Source organism: Crinia signifera, chromosome 5, assembly GCF_055691185.1.
Source record: "Crinia signifera chromosome 5, ASM5569118v1, whole genome shotgun sequence".
NCBI classification, from domain to species: domain Eukaryota; kingdom Metazoa; phylum Chordata; class Amphibia; order Anura; family Myobatrachidae; genus Crinia; species Crinia signifera.
Window position 1 is genome coordinate 151,394,367 of NC_139221.1, and position 20,808 is coordinate 151,415,174.

Below are 20,808 nucleotides of genomic sequence, written 5' to 3' on the forward strand. Positions count from 1 at the left end.
GAAATCTGTCCTCAAACAACATGAACAGTCATGAATTACATTTCAGAAATAAAAAAATAAAAAGTTTTACCTGCAATATCTCTAGAACCAATGAACCCATATGGACCAGGTATTAGATTGAAGGCCCAGCAATTTGGGTTCGACTGAGATCAACCTCGAGTTTCTGTGATGCTGTAGGGGGAACTGGCAGCCATTGGAGGTCGGAATTAGCGGGTCCCATGTTATCCTATGGGGAAAACGTTCCAGGTTTGCCTGGCGGTATCTCCGGTTCCCGGGGCGCTAGCGACGTAAGGCTGGTCTCGTTGGAAAGCCCTGACCCCCAGCTAAAAAATGGGCCTATTTGGAGAGTGGGCCTGGAGCTATAGCTCCATCAGGCCCATTGTTAATCCGGCGGCGCATGTAGTCCTGCCCACCTGCCGAGTTGGGGTGCTGGATAGCTGAGCTGTTGGCTCGCCATTTCAGGGGGGGGGGGGGCAGCCGGTAGGATGACTGAGTGGGCTTAACTGGTGGCAACAAGACAAGCGCTCCACTAGCTCAGCTTGGATAAAAAATTAGCTTTTCGTTAATGTAAACCTACATTTTTCTTTGAAGGCAACAAACTGGGTAAATTATTAGCCCATATGCTTCATTAACGATGTGCAGCAAACTTTATTCCTAAATCCAAGGATACTGCGGGTTACCTTCATCATCTTTCCGCTGATATAGACCACATTTTTCATGCATTTTATACACAAACTATATATATGATACTGACTTGACGCTTAAAGTTTAACAAATAGAAGACTATCCCACCTCTGTAGATTTCCTATCATTACCGGAGGCGGCAGTAACAGCTCTGGAATGCCCTTTCACCATAATTGAGTTAGAAACAGCTATCAAATTCTCTCCAACAGGTAACATTCCTGGTGCAGGGGACTTTACCATTGCTTATTAAAAAACTTTCACAGACATTCAGGTTCCACTTCTATTACAGGCTGTGGTTTGGGGAGGGCTTGCTACCTCTCATAGGAGATGGCAGGGGCGTAACAATAGCATAGCAGCCGTCGCGGGGGGGGGGGGGCGCTGTGCATGTGGGGGTGCCGGGGGCCTGTGGTGCTATAGTAATGCCCCCGCCCCCCCATCCCCCGCAGACTTACCTGTCTGCGCGTCCCGGCTCCCCTCCTGGCTTCAACCAATTCTATGGAGACGGACCATGATAAAATGGCCCCCCCATAAAGCAGACAGTTCACTGATACTGTCTGCAGTATGGGGGGCCGCCATTTTATCGTGGCCCATCTGCATAGAATTAATTGAAGCCAGGAGGGGAGCCGGGACGCGCAGACAGGTAAGCCTGCGGCGATGCTGGGGGGGGGGGGGGGACAGATTGGGATGGGGAACAGATTTTGGGAGCCTCCCAGCCATACTGGGAGGGTAGGCAAGTAAGCTGTACCTTAGTATTTTTCTTATTATAAACCTGAAATAGTAAAAATGTTGGTTTTACTGAAACTTCTCCGATGATATGAATACAGGAAGTGAGCTAACTGAGATATTCATTATTTTTATCCCTTGTTGAATTTGTTGCCAGAAAATCATAGTACTAAAAACTAGAAATTGGTTTTACACAAGAACATTTAAAAAGCAGAGAAATTTGGTATTAGGTCAGGTCGCCATGCTCATCTATTTATATCAGCAATTTTAGCCTGTGTATTGTCATTTATTTTTGTTCAAGATGAATTGATAAATGTGTAATGATTTTGCATAGATGAGAACATACTGTATATTTGAGAGTAATTGCACATTGGCCTATGAAGAAAATTTGTGTAGTGGATATATTCATAGCTGTATTGGTAGCTATTATTGTACAATAGTCTTAGCACAGTTCTGATTGAATTGTATAGTTTGACCTCTCATAATGGTACTTTATTTTAATGTTCAAATCAGGAATTTGTGAAGTTAATCTTTTACAGTGCTGGTTATATTTGTATATTGAGTTGTCTTCACTTTGACTATATGGTAGGCTGACTGATTATCTTTATTTTGTTCTTCATTTTATTCTCTGATATTATTAAAATCATACCACAATATCCAGTCATTTTATGTTTAATGATAATCTAGATTTTTATGTTTTAAGGTGCCCATACATGGTTCAATAATTGCATGCCTTTCGGTCTATAGCGCATCGCATCACACGCAAATTGCATGCGATTTGCATGTGATGCGATCAAGACCTAGTTCAAAAAGTACATGCAGCACATACTTTTTGATCTGTGCGATGGAATGTGCCCAGGAGCGCGCATCACATCGCACCCGCAAATCGCACCGTGTATGGGCACCTTCACTGTGATTTGTGCAGTGCTGACACATGACTGAATGCGATGTGCGGCCAATCTGCGTCTACCATCACAGACCTATGCTGCACTTGAGCGGTAGAGGTCAAACACATGCAGAAATGGGCCGATACATTGCTCCCACAGGTTTGAACTTGGCCCTGTCTTGGATGGGGAGGGACTGAGCAAGTCACAGGCATTAATGAACTTGTGCAGAGCCCTGCAGCGAGTAGCTTCGGCCATATTTTCATTTGCCGGAGAGCTTACTGCCTGACTGCCAGCTAGGGGACGTTCTGGGGGTAGACCCCCGGTATTTCCATGCCTGTTTGGGCCAGGTAGATGACGTCAGCATGCGTTCACAGTGGCAGCGTTAACCTGCTCGCTAGGCTCTAAATATATGCAGCCTAGTGAGCAGGCCTGAATAACCCCCAAAGTACAAAACATCAGGACTTTGTGGCATGCTCCTACCACATCTGAATTATACCCCATATTTCTGTTACAATTGTATTTTAAAAAGCAATTACTGTACTGTACAACTTAAATACTATGGGTGACATGTACTGTAATAGGGTGCCATTGTTAGAAAGGTGTGATTTTTATGGTCAAAAACGTCCCAATTTGCACATTTTCCGAAAATTGCACGTTTTCCTGTGATTAAAAAATCGCACTTCAAAAATCGCATCCAGATGTTTTCTCATAGCAAATATCAAAATTGCGAATGGAATACGGTGCAATTCATCAAATCACACCCTTAACATTTCCAAAAATTGAAAAAAGACCGGACTGGCCAGTTTGACAGAACCATGCACATGTCAGTGAGATCTGTGCATGCTTCTGCTCAAAAAAGTGTCCATAAGTAAAAAACCGTTCCTAACCATTGAGCCAGTCCTAGTTTCCCAAATATGCGGGTTCAAAGAATATGGGGGACAAAAAGACTGGTGGTCCCCCATATTTTGGAACCAGCACTAAGCTAACAGTCAGCAGTTTCATGCCACAGCTGGGGGACACTTTTACGCAATGTCCCCCGGCTGTCACATGAACACCCTGGCTGGTCAGCCCAGGCTTCAACCATCCAGGGCTGAACCCAGGGTTGTTCCCATCATACCAGGACGGTTGACGCCGGGCTGGTTATTGTGTGGTAAAAAAATGAGTTATGCAGTGGAACTACAAGTACATACTTTGCATGATTAGACTTGGAGAACCACAAGTCCGAGCATGTGGGGCATTAATGGGCCTGCTGGGACTTATAGTCCCACTGCATAACCAATGTACAACCAATGTACAAGTAAATGCACACACACACCACTAAAACAAACACTCAATCACACAATACTTACCATGCCTGGTTCCAATGGTGGATCGTCCACTTGTGCAGTAGAGAGTATAGGGTTAAAAAAAAAGGCATCTCCCGTACCACCAGATGAGAGTATCCGCATAACCGGTGCCTCTCCTGACCCCTAAGGGAAACCCAGTGATGTATGTCACAGGAATCTCATTGACGTTCCTCACCGGTTCTCCCCCTAAACCAATCAGGGTTCAGCTCCGGAGTTACCAGAAAAGACTAAAAATATTTTCAATATCTATACATCTTCAATAAAGAACAAATCTGATTTTTTTCCCATAAAATCTACTGGGGCCTTAAATAGAAAGTTTTGACAAAATGACTTTGAATGACTTTAAAGTATTATGCACAAAACCTTGTAAAAATAAGAAAATTAAGGAGAACCTTACTAGACAGGAGAAAGGTGTACTGAATAGTCTTATGAAAGATGCTTCTATCGTTATTAAACAAGCGGACAGGGGGGGGGGGTGGATAATTGTCCAAAACAGAGAGGATTATATCCAAGAAGCACTAAGACAATTAGAGGCTAAAAATGTGTATCGACAGTTGGTCTCTGATCCCACCCCAAGATTTATTGAAGAATTAAAATCTCTTCTTGATTATGCATTGGGTACCACTATTATTTCGAAAGACGAATTTTGTTTAATTCGTGTTTATCATCCAGTAACTCCAGTGTACTACCATCTTCCTAAAATTCACAGGTCCCTCACATCACCTTCTGGTCATTCTAACATTTCTGGTGTAGGGTCTTTATCTTCTAATTTATCCCATTATGTTGACACATATCTTCAACCATGGATGTCTCACATCAAGGACACAACACACTTCCTAAAACTGGTAAGCCAAATAGAATTGTTACCTATGCCTTCATGACCTTAGACGTACAGAGTCTATACTCCCATATTCCCCCTCAACTGGGTGTGAAGGCTATAGAGAAAAGATTATATAAAAATGGGGACCTCAGAGTGGATCACATTCAATTTATTTTGGATTCTATCACCTTTAGTAAATCGGAGCCTGCACATCTCTAATTCTTACTCAGAATTTCTTTATTTTTTTTTGACAAGCATTTAAGTTTATTTTTAGACACTCTCTATTCTCTTATAAGCCGGCTGATAATGGTCGAATTTAGTACCGAGGGCCATATATAGATATCTGTATTCAATATTAACATGAGATATACGACCTGGAAGTGATCTGACACCTAAGGTCACTCTGATTGATCTAATAATGTTTAATAATGTTTTATAAGGTTTTTTACAAACAAATCAGTACTTTTTTATGATAATAAGTTTTATTTAGATATTATTGTTATTCTGTCTCCGAGTACGTTTTTTTTTATTATTAGTAAAACTAAGCAAGTGTATCAACTGTGTATGCAAATTACCCATCTTGGGTTCTGGGTATAAATATGTGAACCAGCACAAGAGAAAGACACCTTGATAAAGCAATCAGTTAAGATCAGCGAAATGCATTTGTGTAATCTGGACCTATGCCAAAGGACTATTTCTTCATCCTTGTTAAAGGACGTTTTTTCCACCTGCTCAATTATCTGATCCAAAATCAATCTTCTTGGAAGTCCACATCCATCCACTTCACCTGGGCAGTGACCCGCACCAATAGTGAGGTTCCCTGGATCCGGTATTTCACCATCCTAATAAGACCTTGGGACTAACACCTCTAGCGGCAGTCAGGATATACAAGTGGTTAAAAAGGACTTCCATGTCTGGACAAATACCTGGTTCAGTGCAAGTTACAACTCTGAAAGGGTGAATACTTATTGCATATGGTTCCTGATCATTAATGTTTATGGTTTTTATGTGATATTAAAATAGTTTAATTGATACACTTGTTTTTAGCATTAATATTTAGCGCTGCTTAAATCTTTGTTATCTTGTTAGCCTTGGTATAGGAAGTTGACTACTCCCACATTGGCAGCGGCTTTTAGTTAAACAGCATGTGATAAGCGCTCTAAATTAACCACAGTTATTTTTTTTTAGAGGAGGTCAGCCCTGATTGAATGTATGCGTCTCTATAAAGTGCTTTAAACAACACACTGTTTCTTGCTCCTGGACCCTTTCAGCTAGCCAAATGAAATAACTACCTGACTGCAGGCTACACTAAAACATATAGCTATTCAAATCACAAACCCATGAGGCAAACTACACCTTGAATACCTTTTTTTACACTGCCCATTTTTGTGGCACACTGCTACAAAAACCCGGCCACTTGCTTGTGCTGGCCCCCAGGCTGAAGGTTGCCAGCCAGCCCCTGCCCCTTAGTATAAAAAAATTAGACCAAACACATACTGTATCAGTCGTAAAAACAGCTTCTGATGAAGAAGGAACACTAGGCCCTGGTAGTAAGAGCTGAAAGACAAAAGATCTTTTTTAACTAAACTAGACATAGTCACTTTCTCATTGTAATGTTGAATACATTCTGAAGTAGTAGTACTGTTATTCCAGTTCTTTATATGTGCAGCTCCTTTTCAAATGTCTACGTAATTGTGTTTTGTAAATGAAAAACAAATTTCTGCCCTTCATGGTAGTTTTTCAACTCATTAACAAGAATCTGGCTTTAATCCACAGATTTATGTAAGGAAGTGTCTAGTTTCTGGATTCATTCAATTAGTTCTGTACAGAACTGAGAGCTAAGACATTCTTCTCTGGAAGTACAGGTTGTTTCTTCTTCAATACTGGGGGCTCTTTGACAATTGTGTGGGAGTCATTCCTGTCTTTAATCTATTATATAATATTCAGCGATATAGCTGTGCTAGGCAGAATACACAATATCAACATTACTCTTTCAGCAAATGAAAAATATAGATCATTAGAAAGAGTTCTCATAATTACTTGTAAGCTTGATCACTTTCTCACGGATAAAAATGGTAAGTTTTCATTACAAAATCTATTATACATTGTCTTTATTATATCTACAGTATTTTCACTTTGTTACTTTAATTAGGCAAAATAATGTAGCTTAGAAATCAAACATTTACATTGCTCAGACACTTTCTGGAAGTAAATGTATTACTGGCACTTTACAATATGTAGTTGGAGACAATGTTTGTTTTATTTTTTATTCCATGTACAGTTGTGCTCATAAGTTTACATACCCTAGCAGAATTTGTGATTTTCTGGCCATTGGTCATAGAATATGAATGATAACTCACAAACTTTTCTTTCACTCATGATTAGTGGTTTCGTGAAGCCATTTATTGTCAAACAGCTGTGTTTACTCTTTTTAACAGAAACTACCCAAATTACCCTGATAAAAAGTTTACATACCCTGGAGCATGGGTCTTCAAACTGTGGCCCTTCAGATGTTGTGAAACTACATGTTCCAACATGCATTGCCACATTTTTTCCTATAAGAGCATGCCAAAACTGTCAGGGCATGCTGGGATATGTAGTTCCACAACATCTGGAGGGCCACAGTTTGAAGACCCATGCCCTGGAGGTTTGATTGGCTACTAAAGGTAACCATCCTCACCTGTGATCTGTTTGCTTGTAATTAGTGTGTGTGTGTGTGTGTGTGTGTGTGTGTGTGTGTGTATAAAAGGTCAGTGAGTTTCTGGTCTCCTGAAAGACCCTTGCATCTTTCATCCAGTGCTGCACTGACATGTCTGGAATCTGAGTCATGGGGAAAACAAAAGAACTGTCAAAGGATCAGCGGGAAAAGGTAATTGAACTGTATAAAACAGGAAAGGGATATAAAAAGATATCCAAGCAATTGAAAATGCCAATCAGCAGTGTTCAAACTCTAATTACAAAGTGGAAAATGAGGAATTCTGTGGAAACCAAATCCTGTTTAGGTAGACCAACAAAAATCTCAGCCACAACTGCCAGGAAAATAAGAGAAGAGTCAGCAAGGCGTATGATGAAAGGTACACCATTCCTGCTGTGAAACACGGAGGTGGATCGCTGGTGTTTTGGGGATGTGTGAGCTACAAAGGCACTGGAAACTTGGTCAAAATTGATGGCAAGATGAATGCAGCATGTCATAAGAAAATACTGGAGAAAAAATTGCACTCATCAGCCCGGAAGCTGCACATGGGACGTACTTAGAAGTTTCACCATGACAATGATCCAAAACACATGGCCAAGTCGACCTGTCATTGGATACAGCAGAATTGTCAGGCGCCGCCGCGGGTCTCAGGTGACTCCGGGCGTATCGCCGTGTACTGGCAGCGCCGGAGCCGCTGGACGTAGCGGGCGGCACCATCTTGCGGGAGGGAAGCGTCGGGTGTTGCCTGGCGACGCCCCGAGCTTCCTCCCCTGTGCTGCTCAGCGTCGGGAGGTTGCCAGGCAACCTCCCCAAACATCCGGCCGGCGGCCGGCTGACGTCAGCGGCCGGAGGCGGGGTATTTGAATAAATAGCCGGCATCTGCTGGGAACAGAGTGTTCCTGGTCCTGGATCCGTCCTCAGCCGTGCCGAGTGCCGTGTACCGTGCCCAGCTGCAGCTAAGTCTCCTCTTTGATGGTGCCATTGGTCTTTATTTACATTCCATCTTTAGAGCATTGTTGCCATTTTTATTGTTATTGCTTTCCATCTTTAGAGCATTGTTGCCATTTGTATTGTTATTGCTTTCCATCTTTAGAGCATTGTTGCCATTTGTCTTGTGATTGCAAACCATCTTCTAAGCATTGTTGCTATCGTTACTCATATCATATTGTGAGCTTGGTCACCTGTGTGTATTTATACCACCTTCACGTATTGTTACGTCCAGTCAGTATATACCTGGTCCTATCACGTGCGATAGCATTTGTCATCTCCCTGGGTAGTCCCCCCTGGGGTGTCCGGGGGCTCCTTGCCTTGTGTGGGCTTAGCTAGTCATCCCCTTGTTCTCTCCTAGCCTTGGCGGGCGTGTTGTCCCCTCGTAAGACCAGGTGGCATCGGGGTTGGAGCCGGATTAACTGGCTCCTTCGAACGCGGTTATTATTAGTGAAGCTTAGTTTCTGCACACGTCCGCCAATCCTAGGTTGAGGCAACGGAGGTAGGGGTGGCAAGGTTGTCCCCGGACCCTAACAAGAATAAATTAAAGGTTCTGGAGTGGCCATCTCAGTCTCCTGACAAGATAATTTAGCCACTCTGAGGAGATATCAAATGTGTAGTTCATGCAAGACAGCCTAAGAATTTACAGGAACTGGAGGCTTTTTGCCAAGAAGAATGGGCAGCTTTACCATCTGAGAAAATAAAGAGCCTCATCCACAACTACCACAAAAGACTTCAAGCTGACATTGATGTTAAAGGGGGCAATACACGGTATTAAAACTGGGGTATGTAAAATTTTGATCTGGGTTATTTGGGTAGTTTCTGTTGTCATTATGACTTAAAAAGAGTAAACACAGTTGTCTGACAATAAATGACTTCACCCAACCACTAACTATGAGTGAAAGAAAAGTTTCTCTGACAAATGGCTAGAAAATCACAAATTCTGATAAGGTATGTGAGCTTATGAACACAACTGTATACAGCAGAGTAGAATAGCAGATTCTGCAAGTTATGTTATGAGTGTGCAAATCAATAAAATAGCCATAGATTGGTGAACAGATTGGTCTATATACCAGGGAAGACTAATCTGCAGAGGTTGAGATTAATAGTCAGAAAACAAGCAGGGGGTTATGCATGAGACATAACCAGGAATGAGTGCTGTCATTGTCAAGAGAGGACGATCTGAAACAGGGTCTAGGTGCATACAGAGCATTTGCAGTAACCAAGCACATGAGAGCTGTGTGGATTCCTTTCAAGAGGCTAAAGTATTGTGAATCCATTCAGGCGAGTTTTCAAAGGCTCAGATTGCGACATATATTTTAATAAGATCACTGAACCAGTTCACTGGTGGATCTTCTGGGCACATTATGGGGAAATGGTAGTGAATTGAATCAATCTACAGTATTACAGTGTGCAAACTTTCAGAACCAGAGCAATATCACAGGGTTAGAGTAGTACAGCTGGAAAGCAAGTCAGCTACACAATAGGCCTGATTCAGGTCTGTTCACTAGGCTGCGTATACTCGCAGCCTAGCAAACAAGTAAATGCTGCCCACCAACCCGCTGTGAGAAAAGATGGGGGTGAGAGGGAGTCAGGCAGATAGACAGGGGTGAAAGAGGAAGTCAGGTAGAGAGAGAGAGCTGGGGTGAAAGAGAGGGGGTCAGACATTGGTGCCAGATGCACTAAGCATCAAAAGCGATAAAATGGAGAGTGATAAAAAGCCAGCCAATCAGCTTCTACCTGACATTTTCAAACACAATCTGTGACGTGGCAGTAGGATCTGATTGACTGGCTGTTTATCACTCACATTTTATCACTCTTGGAGCTTAGTGCAATCTGACCCAGAGAGAGAGAGAAGGGTGAGAGAGGTGTCAGGCAGAGAGAGAGGAGGGGTCAGACAGAAAGAGAGGGGGGAGGGAGAGAGGGGGTCAGACAGAAAGAGAGAGAGAGAAAGAAGGGTCAGGCAGAGAGAGGGGGGGGGGTGGTCAGGCAGAGAGAAATAAGTGATAGAGTGGGTCAGGCAGAGAAAGAGGAGTGAGAGAGGGTACCAGGCATAGAGGGAGAAAGAGGGGTGAGAGAGGGGGTCAGACAAAGAGAGAAGGGGGAAAAGTAGGTAGAGAGAAAGAGAGAGTTGAAAGAGAGGGAGGTCAGGAAGGGAGAAAGGGCATTGAAGGGCCTCAGGTACCTTTCTAGTCAATGTTTTAGCCTTTTTGTGGTATAGAGGAAACTTTCCCTCAATTAATACTGGAAGCCAAATGTAATAGCCTCCATGTTTGGCAGCTGTGTGGGTTGCCAGCTGAACGCAGAGGTTTTTTGACTGGCATCCTGCACAGCAGCTGAACTTGACGGCTATTACATTTTGCCGTAGGTATATTTGAATTTGTATGATTCAAGGGTATAAAACTGGTGCACTTTATTCAACTGACCAGAGCTTTCCTTTTCATTCATGTACAGTATTTATATTCCACATGCATTCCATAGAATAGAAATGGAAAATCAAGAAGTACAACATAAAGAAACAAGAGATATGCGCAGACCATTGTTATGTTTTGGTTTTGCAAAACCACAAGTGCTTTGGATTTGATTTTGGATCTACATTTCTTTAAAAATCAATAACAATCATAAAAATAGCTAAAATCATGTAACTTTGACCTGCTTTTGTTTCTACTGTATTATCAACGTCAATAACATTTTCAGTAATTTCCAATCAAATTTGCCGATCTCACAATACACTCTGCTGTGTGAAATGATGCATAAAATTACGATGGAAAAACATGTAATCCAAAACTTGAGCTTCAGTTCTAAACTTGTGATTCAGTCCGATCCCCAATCCGCTTGTTCCTAAAATAAATGTAATACTTCTGAAAAAATGTGTAAACGGTAACCTGTTGGTAAACTTTAGTAAAATTATGTATTTACAGTACTTCGGCATCAAAGTGCAGTTTATATACATCAACCTAGTAAGCTAGATGCTTATTTAATGCTTGCTACATCTCTGCTTTGCATATTTAATGGAATTCTGCGATCATGATTTTCAATATTAAACATTTTTAATTACTGAGTACATTTTTATGGAGATTTGCATGCAAACATATGTAGGTAATTTAGAAACAAATAATGTAATGGCAGATAAAAAAACGCTTGGCCCATCTAGTATTTACATTCAATCATTTACACACTAAGGTTACATTTTTGGCAGTGCCAACTAATGTACAGACAATTCACCAACTATCGCTGCCACAATGCATAGCTATGGGCACATGCACTGTGTTAATAATATGCCTCGCTAGGTTGTTTATGCTCACATCTATGGTTTTACCACACAGTGTGCTTGTATCATGTTAGCATACACACCCTGTGAGCATTGTGAACCACATACAGATGGTGCAGCTCTCATTAGAGCTGCTCCTGGTGATCCTATCGCCAATCGCCATCCCCCGCCAGCCCACAGAATGGAGCACGTGCGCACGAGATGCATGCGCCCCATTCTCCCGGAAGCCCTGCGGCCGTAACCCACACTCTGCCATTCTCCCTGTCCTGCCCCCTCACCCTGCCCATCTCCCTGAAGCAGACACAGTCAGTTAAGCACCCGCTCCCCACTGCCTTGCTGATGGTGAGGCGCAAGTGAGTGAGACGCTCGCGCGCCACTGTCCGGGCCAGCTAGGGTCATATAGCAATCAGGCAGGCTGGCTGATTGCGGCTCCATCTGTATATGCATCATGTCAATGATGGAAGCAGACACACCTGTACCAGTATATTTTCAATTGAGGAAGAAAACCCACACAAGTATGGGGAGAATATAGAAAATTTCACTCCACAATGGAAATCAAAACCATGGCGTTAGTTTTGTGAGGAAGTAATGTTAGAAAAATATTCATAAGAGAAAACTTCATTTTGTGAAGAAAATATGCATTTGTAATATTCATGCTTTGTATCCATCATTTCTGTACAGTTCTTTTGATACGTGAAAAATCATTGGATTTATTTCCTGGAAACTGGGATCAGGCTTGCTCAGTGTCATAACAATGGTTTTAAGCCAAAGCAGAGGAAGTGTTGAGGCCAATTAAATTAATTAGAAATTACTCACATTTTGAAACCTCAGCTAATTAAACTGCTCTATATCTTATATAGAAACTGTTATTCATTTTTATTATATTAATTTAAATAAATGTGTCATTTTAGTTGGAAGAGAGAAATAAGTGTGATCCTAATTGCCCTTTATCAAAATTAGCATGTGCTTATGGATATTCAGATTTAAAAATGTCTAGATATCTTCATAGGCAGAAATTGTTATTGTGCATATTGCAATATACAGTAGCCTGGCTAACCAGCATTATAGTGATCCATGTCATGGAAAGTCCGCTCTGAAAATAGATGAATTGAACCAGACTTTTAACACAATTGAATGTTATGCATAGGAAAGCTATTCTAGAGTGATTTGGAAAATGAAATGTGTGGTTTTGATGGAGAGAGTATAAAACGTATTTGTAAACACTCCTTGGGGTGACGGGAAAAGAATGCTTTTGCTGTCCAAAAATTTTTAAAATAACCAATATTCAATCGAACTGACAGTTTCCAAAGTACTGATGTTCCAATTTACTTTACTCATATTTATATATACATAGAAGTATATAAATAAAATTTGACTGCAGATAAGAACCCTTTGGCCCCTCTATTCTGGCTCTTTTATTGTTATCCTAAACCCTATTTGATTTGTAAGGATTCCATGGGCGAGATTTATTGTGTTGACCGTTTTTGTGAAAATGCGATTTAAGCTCAAATCGCCGTGTATCGCCATTTTTTTATATCGCATTTTTTTCCATAAATCGCGTATTGAATGGCTGGCGCAGAGCCGCCTGAAAAGTGCGATAGATGGCGATAGACGGCGATAAGGTGCGAATTGAGTCGATGTAATACGCCATAAAAGTGCGATTTCCGGGTTAGGTCATGTGCGTATTTGCGGCCAACCGGAATGCGATTTACACCAATACACCGGAACAGCCCATACAACATGCTAACCTATTGGCCCACCTTAGTCCCTTGCAATACGCATCACACCCCCTATATAAAGGGGCGTAGATGCCATTTTACCCTTTGAAAGGGAGTAAGGCGTTTGAGATGGAGAGGAGAGGAGGAGGTTTTAGGTGCAGAGGAGGCAGAGGGACAGCCAGCTTGGGCCCAAACACCCCAACCACTGGGAGAGGTAGGGGAGTGAGAGCCAGCACTGCCAGAGGCAGGACAGGGAGAGCCAGCATGCTCCCAGCAAGAGCTGCGCCAGGGAGAGGCCACATGGTGGAAGCTGAGCAGGTGGCTATGGAGGATGAGGAGGAAGCAGGCACAAGCCAGGTGTCCTCACAGGAGGAACAGAGTGCCAGGCACACAGAGGAGGAGCTGCAAGAGGGGGATTTCTCTGAGGTGGACTGGCCTGTGCAGGAGGCAGAGGAAGCTGACTTGGAGGTGCTGGGGGAAGATCCAGGACAGGAGGAGGAGGAGGAGTAAGAGGGTGAGGCTGGAAATGTGGAGGAGGATGATGCAGCTCGTACAGCTAGTGGGAGGAAAGTCAGGTTCTCATATGAGGAGAATATGGCCCTGGTGCGTGCACTCCTGCCCCTGTATGACCGCCTACTTGGTCCTCACCATCATCGCACAAGTGTGGCAAGGAAGAAGGGGATGTGGGACAGTATCACCTCCGCGATAAATGCAGTTAGCACACACAAGAGGAGTGTGCGCAATGTCAAAAAGCGATACAATGACATCAAGCGCCTCCTCAAAGCCAAGCTTGCCCTGGAGAAGAAAGAGGCCTGTCGCACAGGAGGTGGCCCTAGGCAGGTGGTCCGCTTTAAGGCCTATGAGAGGCTGCTATGCCGAATCATCCCACCGGAGGTGCTTCCCAGCATCCACATTGCCGACACAGACAGGCCCCCCACTCCACCGCCAACTGGTAAGTGTCCACACATGTCAATGTAACATTTTGCTATGTCATGTGCGCATGCTATTATGGTGCTATGCTTTATGTGTCCAAAAGATTGCTGTGTGTGGAACTACATATCCCAGCAAAATCACATTTTGCTACCTTGCATTGCTAAATAATGGACTCTGCATTTTGCTGGGTTATGTAGTTCCACAGATCCAATTAATGTGTGCTGTCCTAAACACTGTAGGCCTGCAGTGTACTTGATTGTTAATCCATATCAATCCTCTGGGTAGTTGGAAAAGCACTTTACAGTCACTTTTACAGGTCTAATCTGCTGGTCTTTCCTTTTATTTAATAAAAAGGGGGTTTACTCCAAAAGGAGTTAGTGCATGCTCGCACACCTAATTGATTTAATTTATCCCCTGATTGGTACAGGGTAAATAGGCCCCAGAATATTTTATCAGATGCGGGAGTGCTGTTCCCTACAGCAGTATAGTGCACATTTCAAAAAGGGGGGGGAGAAAAAAGGGCTGTCTAGGGGAACGCACTAAGAAATTGGATCAATTAAAACATAACCTTTATTGATTTTATTTTAATATTCCCTATATCAACAATTAAAGGGGAATTACATAAACAGTGACATTTTTTAAGGGGTTAAAATGACGTACAATACATACACAAATACATATAGTGTGTTAGAAAGGTAGAAATAATGTGTTTAAAAATTTTACACAGATGACTGTCCCTGAAAATGTCTGTTTCATAAGCCCTGAGATGAAAAAATGGGGTTGCTTAATTATAGTGTCTCCACTAATGACTTTTGGTGCAACCTAGTGTCACTGTATCACAGTTTTATATATTTATTAACTGTTTACACATAGGGCACAATAATCAGACTCTAGGCAGTAATTAGCACTAGGTTTCTAAAGTTGAGACCTGAGTCAGATTGTCTTGGCAGATTTGAAAATATTTATGGGCGCCCTCTTGTGGTCATGTTGGATAATGCAACAATACACTTTAGAGATCCTCTAGTGGTCTCAATGTTTTGACAATGTCTGTCCCTGATATGTCTGATAGCCTATATGTAATGTAGATGAATTTGGTTTGCTAGAACAGTGATAATTAACTCCACAGGGGTAGCATTAGACTATACCCTAGCAGATTTAGGAAGCATTATGTGTACCATATAAGACACTAGTGAGTCAAAACATTGAGACCACTAGAGGATCTCTAAAGTGTATTGTTGCATTATCCAACATGACCACAAGAGGGCGCCCATAAATATTTTCAAATCTGCCAAGACAATCTGACTCAGGTCTCAACTTTAGAAACCTAGTGCTAATTACTGCCTAGAGTCTGATTATTGTGCCCTATGTGTAAACAGTTAATAAATATATAAAACTGTGATACAGTGACACTAGGTTGCACCAAAAGTCATTAGTGGAGACACTATAATTAAGCAACCCCATTTTTTCATCTCAGGGCTTATGAAACAGACATTTTCAGGGACAGTCATCTGTGTAAAATTTTTAAACACATTATTTCTACCTTTCTAACACACTATATGTATTTGTGTATGTATTGTACGTCATTTTAACCCCTTAAAAAATTTCACTGTTTATGTAATTCCCCTTTAATTGTTGATATAGGGAATATTAAAATAAAATCAATAAAGGTTATGTTTTAATTGATCCAATTTCTTAGTGCGTTCCCCTAGACAGCCCTTTTTTCTCCCCCCCTTTTTGAAATGTGCTTTCCTGTTATTTGCAAGTGGATGCAAAATATCGTTCACAGTCATAATACTCAAATAACCACTTCAGTTCAAAGTCTTCACATTCCTTATGTAATCATATCAGGGTCAAAAAGTTTGATTGAGGGAAAGTTTTTATCTGCATATTTCAAAAAGTGCCAGTTAGGCGCAAATGGTAATAATGGAAAATGTCTTCTTCTTTCAAACAGCTCCAGCTCTGGAGTCCCAGCCTGCTGTTGACCAACATCAGCCACATCCGATTGTTCACACTGCCCAGTCTGCAGGTGAGATATCATAGTGTTACACAAACACATTGCACATTTCACACATGGCTGTCCCCACCACAGTAGCCTGTGCCAATGCATAATGCATGAGCAACACCTAACCATTCCAACTAAGGTAACATGACCCACCATACACCAATCTGCATAGCATACTTACCACTCTTTTCTCATGTGTAGGTCCTTCACAACCGATGCCTGAACCAACGGATCCCATGCAAAATATGGACGACATGAGTGAAATCATCCTGGAGACGGTGACATCGTTGGAGCCTGCACAAAACCAAACACACCCAGTCAATGAGGCCCCCTATACGCAGTCACATAGGCAGCAGCCCACAATCATTGCAGCCACCAACACCCCCACTAGTGCGGAGGAGTGGGCGCAATCCATCCATCTTTTTAAGGGGAAACAACTCGCTTTTATGGAGGTGCAGACCACCCAACTAGAAACGGTGAAGGGGTATGTGCGGAACATAGCTCTGCAAATGAGACAAATTTCTCAAAGTGTGCAGGCTAATGTAGGTACACAAATTCGTCTTGTCTCTACATTAGACACACGCTTAGCAGAAATTAGCCAAGCCATTCAGGGTCAAATTACTAATTTTAGAGGTCTAAATGCCAATATGGTTGAACAGACCCAAGCAATTAATGGGCAAACAACTGCGTTGATGTCCCTACAAACGCAAATCAGCCTCAGTGCAACTAGTTTGTTAGGTCAGCACCTAACCACATCTACCCAAAGCAGTAGTGTATCCTCCACACCCATGAGTGGGTCCCCCACTACTCCCCCACGGCATAGTGTCCGTACTAGGGGTGGTGGTGCCACTTGTGGTAAGGGTGCTAATACCCGGCCTGTATTTAAACATGAATAATCTTCTTTGCATTTACATGTGTATCATGTTCATTCTTTTTTCATTCACTCTTGCAGTGATTGTTCCTGCAAATGTTTCATATGCTATGGCCTATGGCTAAATTTTTCTGCAAGTAAAAATTATTTGCATCCAGCAAACTTGTTGTCATTCTTTACAAATGATTACCCATACTGTTCTATTATGTATTGTCAACTAGTCACATTTTAGCAGACACGGGACTTTGGGTTGTGTGTGCTTATTTGTAATGGGATTTTAAGGAAATAGTCACATTTGAAGGGGATAAGCATTGGGAATTGCATACTGTATGTAGCCGCCACTTGTTTTGCAACATTTCAACCACCTCAGATCAATGATCGATGTCACCTCCATCCATTAAGCCTATGTTAATTTGTATTTGCCACCATTTGTACACACAGAAAACTACAGTACTTACTTGACATTGGTATAGGTGTTATCATGTTGCCAGGCATAAAGTATGATGTGGTGGGGTAGCTTGCAGGGGTTGGCCATTATTGTTGGTCTGCTTCTGGCCAATTAACATGGACAGGGAAAAATGTAATGTTACCAATGTATGTGTGTTACAGGTTCCCCATTACTATTCATTGTACACACACAAATTACCTGTGAAATGCTGCAGGATCATCCGTGTACGAACCACATCCCCCCTCCGTGTACTTCGCACTACAACATGAGTAGTTTGAGATTCCTGCACGACTGCTGCAGGGGCCACATCGACATAATTTGGTTGACCCAAAGCTATGTTATGCAGCATGCAGCAAGCCTGGACAACCAAAACCACTTTGGCAGGGTGGTATAGCAGTGTACCTGCTGAACTGTCCAAACACCGAAATCGGCTTTTCAACACCCCAAAGGTGCGTTCCCCTACATTGCGGGTAGCAATATGTGCAACATTGTAGCGGTGCTGTGCAGGGCTTTGTGGGTTCCGCAGAGGTGTCATGAGCCACGAATGACACCCATATCCTGAGTCACCTAACATGTAAAGGGATTTGTGTGGTCACATATCATGTGGGTAATTGGTACATAATAGTAGCAGCCTATACTACATTGTTTGGCCTGGTATAAAGAATTACAGCAGAAATGACTCTTGATTAGAAGGTTACACACATGGATGTTAAAGGTAAAGAGCATGCATGTAAACAGTGGTAAGTGACTTACCAAATAGCCAGCCCTCTGGCATGGTGTTGTTGTGGAAACGGTCCCAGAGAGCTGAGTGCCGCAGGATATAGGCATCATGGCAGTTCCCGGGGTAGCCTGCAACCACACTGAGAATTCTGAGGTTGGCATCGCAGACCACCTGCACATTGAGGGAATGTCTGCCCCTGCGATTGACATAGACATGCTCCCTCACGTGCGGGGCCCGAATCCCAATGTGGGTGCAATCTATGGCTCCCAGCACATTTGGAAATGCTGAGAGACGATAGAATGACACTTTCAGGTCCTGCCACTCGGACTTACAACGTGGGAATGTGATATATGTGCGCCACAGCTTCTTTAATGCATTTAACACTTGAGAAAAATGTTTAGAGAAAGTGGCTTGTGACACCCCCAAGGCCCATGAGCTCACAGACTGAGTGGAGCCTGTGGCAAACAAGTGGAGGGCGCACATTAATTTCTGCAGCCCAGACACTGCATAGTTGGCCCCCCCACAAGGGTCCAAATCATCTCTCACCTGCTCATATAAGTTCAACAGGTTCTGTCGGTTCAACCTAAACATGTCCACCACCTGTTGATCAGAGAGGGAGTCCAGGTACACCCTACCACGGTACCGATGAGAAGCACGGAGTGGTCGGGGTATCTGGATCTGGTGGGCAGCAGCAGCATCCCTCCTGCGTAGCTCCTCCAAACGCCCCAGCTCACACACTAGCACCTCCAGTCCACTCTGCAAAATGTCCATCTCAAACAGCCTCACAGGTGTCCATAATCATGTGGGAGTATATGTAGGGGAGTTAGTAAGTGCTATGTGGGTCACCTGTGAGATTTTTAACCGTTTCTACGCTCAAACGCTGGCGATTTTTTGCAAATCGCCACCCTGTACTTGGTCTGTTTTTTTTTGGGCCAAAAATCGCATTTTGCTGTCGATTTCCAAATGCGGCAGACATTAAGGGCCTTATTCTAGTTCACTCTTTCTGACAAAATCCTTCTTACATGGACAAAACCATGTGCACTGCAGGGGGAAAGATGTAACTTGTGCAGAGAGAATTAGATTTGGGTGGGGTTTTACTTCAAAGTAAGATCTATATTGCAGTGTAAAAATAAAGCAGCCAGTATTTACCCTGCACAGAAACAAAATAACTCACCCAAATCTAATTCTCTCTGCACATGTTACATCTGCCCCCTGCAGTGCACATGGTTTTGTCCATCTAAGAAGGATTTTGTCAGAAAGAGTGAACTAGAATAAGGCCCTAAATTAGCGATTTGTATCTTTTTCAATGGGAAAACATCTGGATGCGATGTTGTAAATCGGCACTTCAGAAAGTGCGAATTAGCGGCAAAAAGTGCGATTTATGCCGCAAATCGGCACCCACTAAGTAGTCGATTTGGGGGGAAAAAAAAAAACGGCCGTTTTTGCGATATAAATCGCCAAAAACCCAACAGCGATCTCTAATAAATGTCACCCCATATGTCTATCCCATGCATGTTTAGTTTGCTCTACTGCCTTAGCCTCTACCACCTCTGATGGGAGGCTAGTTCAATTGTCCACTACCATTTCTGTTAAGTCATTTTTTCCACAAATGTCACCTAACTTTATCACCCTCCAGTTTCAGTGCACGTCTTCATGTTCTACTACTTCCCTTCATTTGAATAATGTTTCCCTCTCTGACCTTGATAAAAATCCCTGATATATTTGAAGTTTCTATCATGTCCCATCTTTCCCTTTGCTATTCCAAACTATACATATTAAGATGTTTTAATCTTTCCTGGTAAGTTTTGTGATGTAGGTCATTCACCATTTTTGTTGCCCTTCTTTGTATCATCTCTAATGTATTTATATCCTTCTGAAGATCTGGCCTCCAGAACTGGACACAGTATTCTAGATGAGGTCGTACCAATGACCTATACAGTGGCATTATTACTTCTTTCTTCCTACTGCTGATACCTCTTCCTATGCAACCAAACATCTGACTTGCCTTCTTCATTGCTTTGTTACGTTGCCTACCTGCCTTTAAGTCCCCTGAAATACTGACACATAGATCCCTCTCTTCCTCAGTAGTTTCCAATTTAGTGCCATTACTACTATCTGTAGCCTTTGAATTTTCGAGACCCAAGTGCATGATTTAGCATTTTTTTGGCATTAAACTTTATTATTATTGCCATGCCCTTTATGCAATTGTATGCAAAGTGTTTAATCATCCCAGTTCAAATTTCACATTCCTCTGAATGTCAAAGTGATAAAATAATATTATTTTTGCAGGGAATTAAATGAAACATGAAAAATGTACTGTCATTAGTTACTTGCTGAATTTAAGAGGGTAAACATCCAGGCCCCAACTCCCCTTTGCATTTTTTCTACTATATAATTCCATCTGGGACACCTACTGTATTACCGTGAATACATACATAACTTTCCTGACAAATTGCTACTATTTGTGCTCAATGGTTATGGTAATACACAATGTGGCCACTACACCTAATTTTTAAGCACATTGTTATTCTTTTATGTTTTTGACATACAGTACCAGCAATTCCCTCCCACCCCTTTCATCCCCACTTTATTAACATGACCCCTATGTTTTGTCTACTCTACACACTTCTCTCATCTCCTTTTTGCCTCCTAATCCCTTCCTCCATTCTCACTTTTTCTTTCCTAGTCTAGTCTGTCCTCTG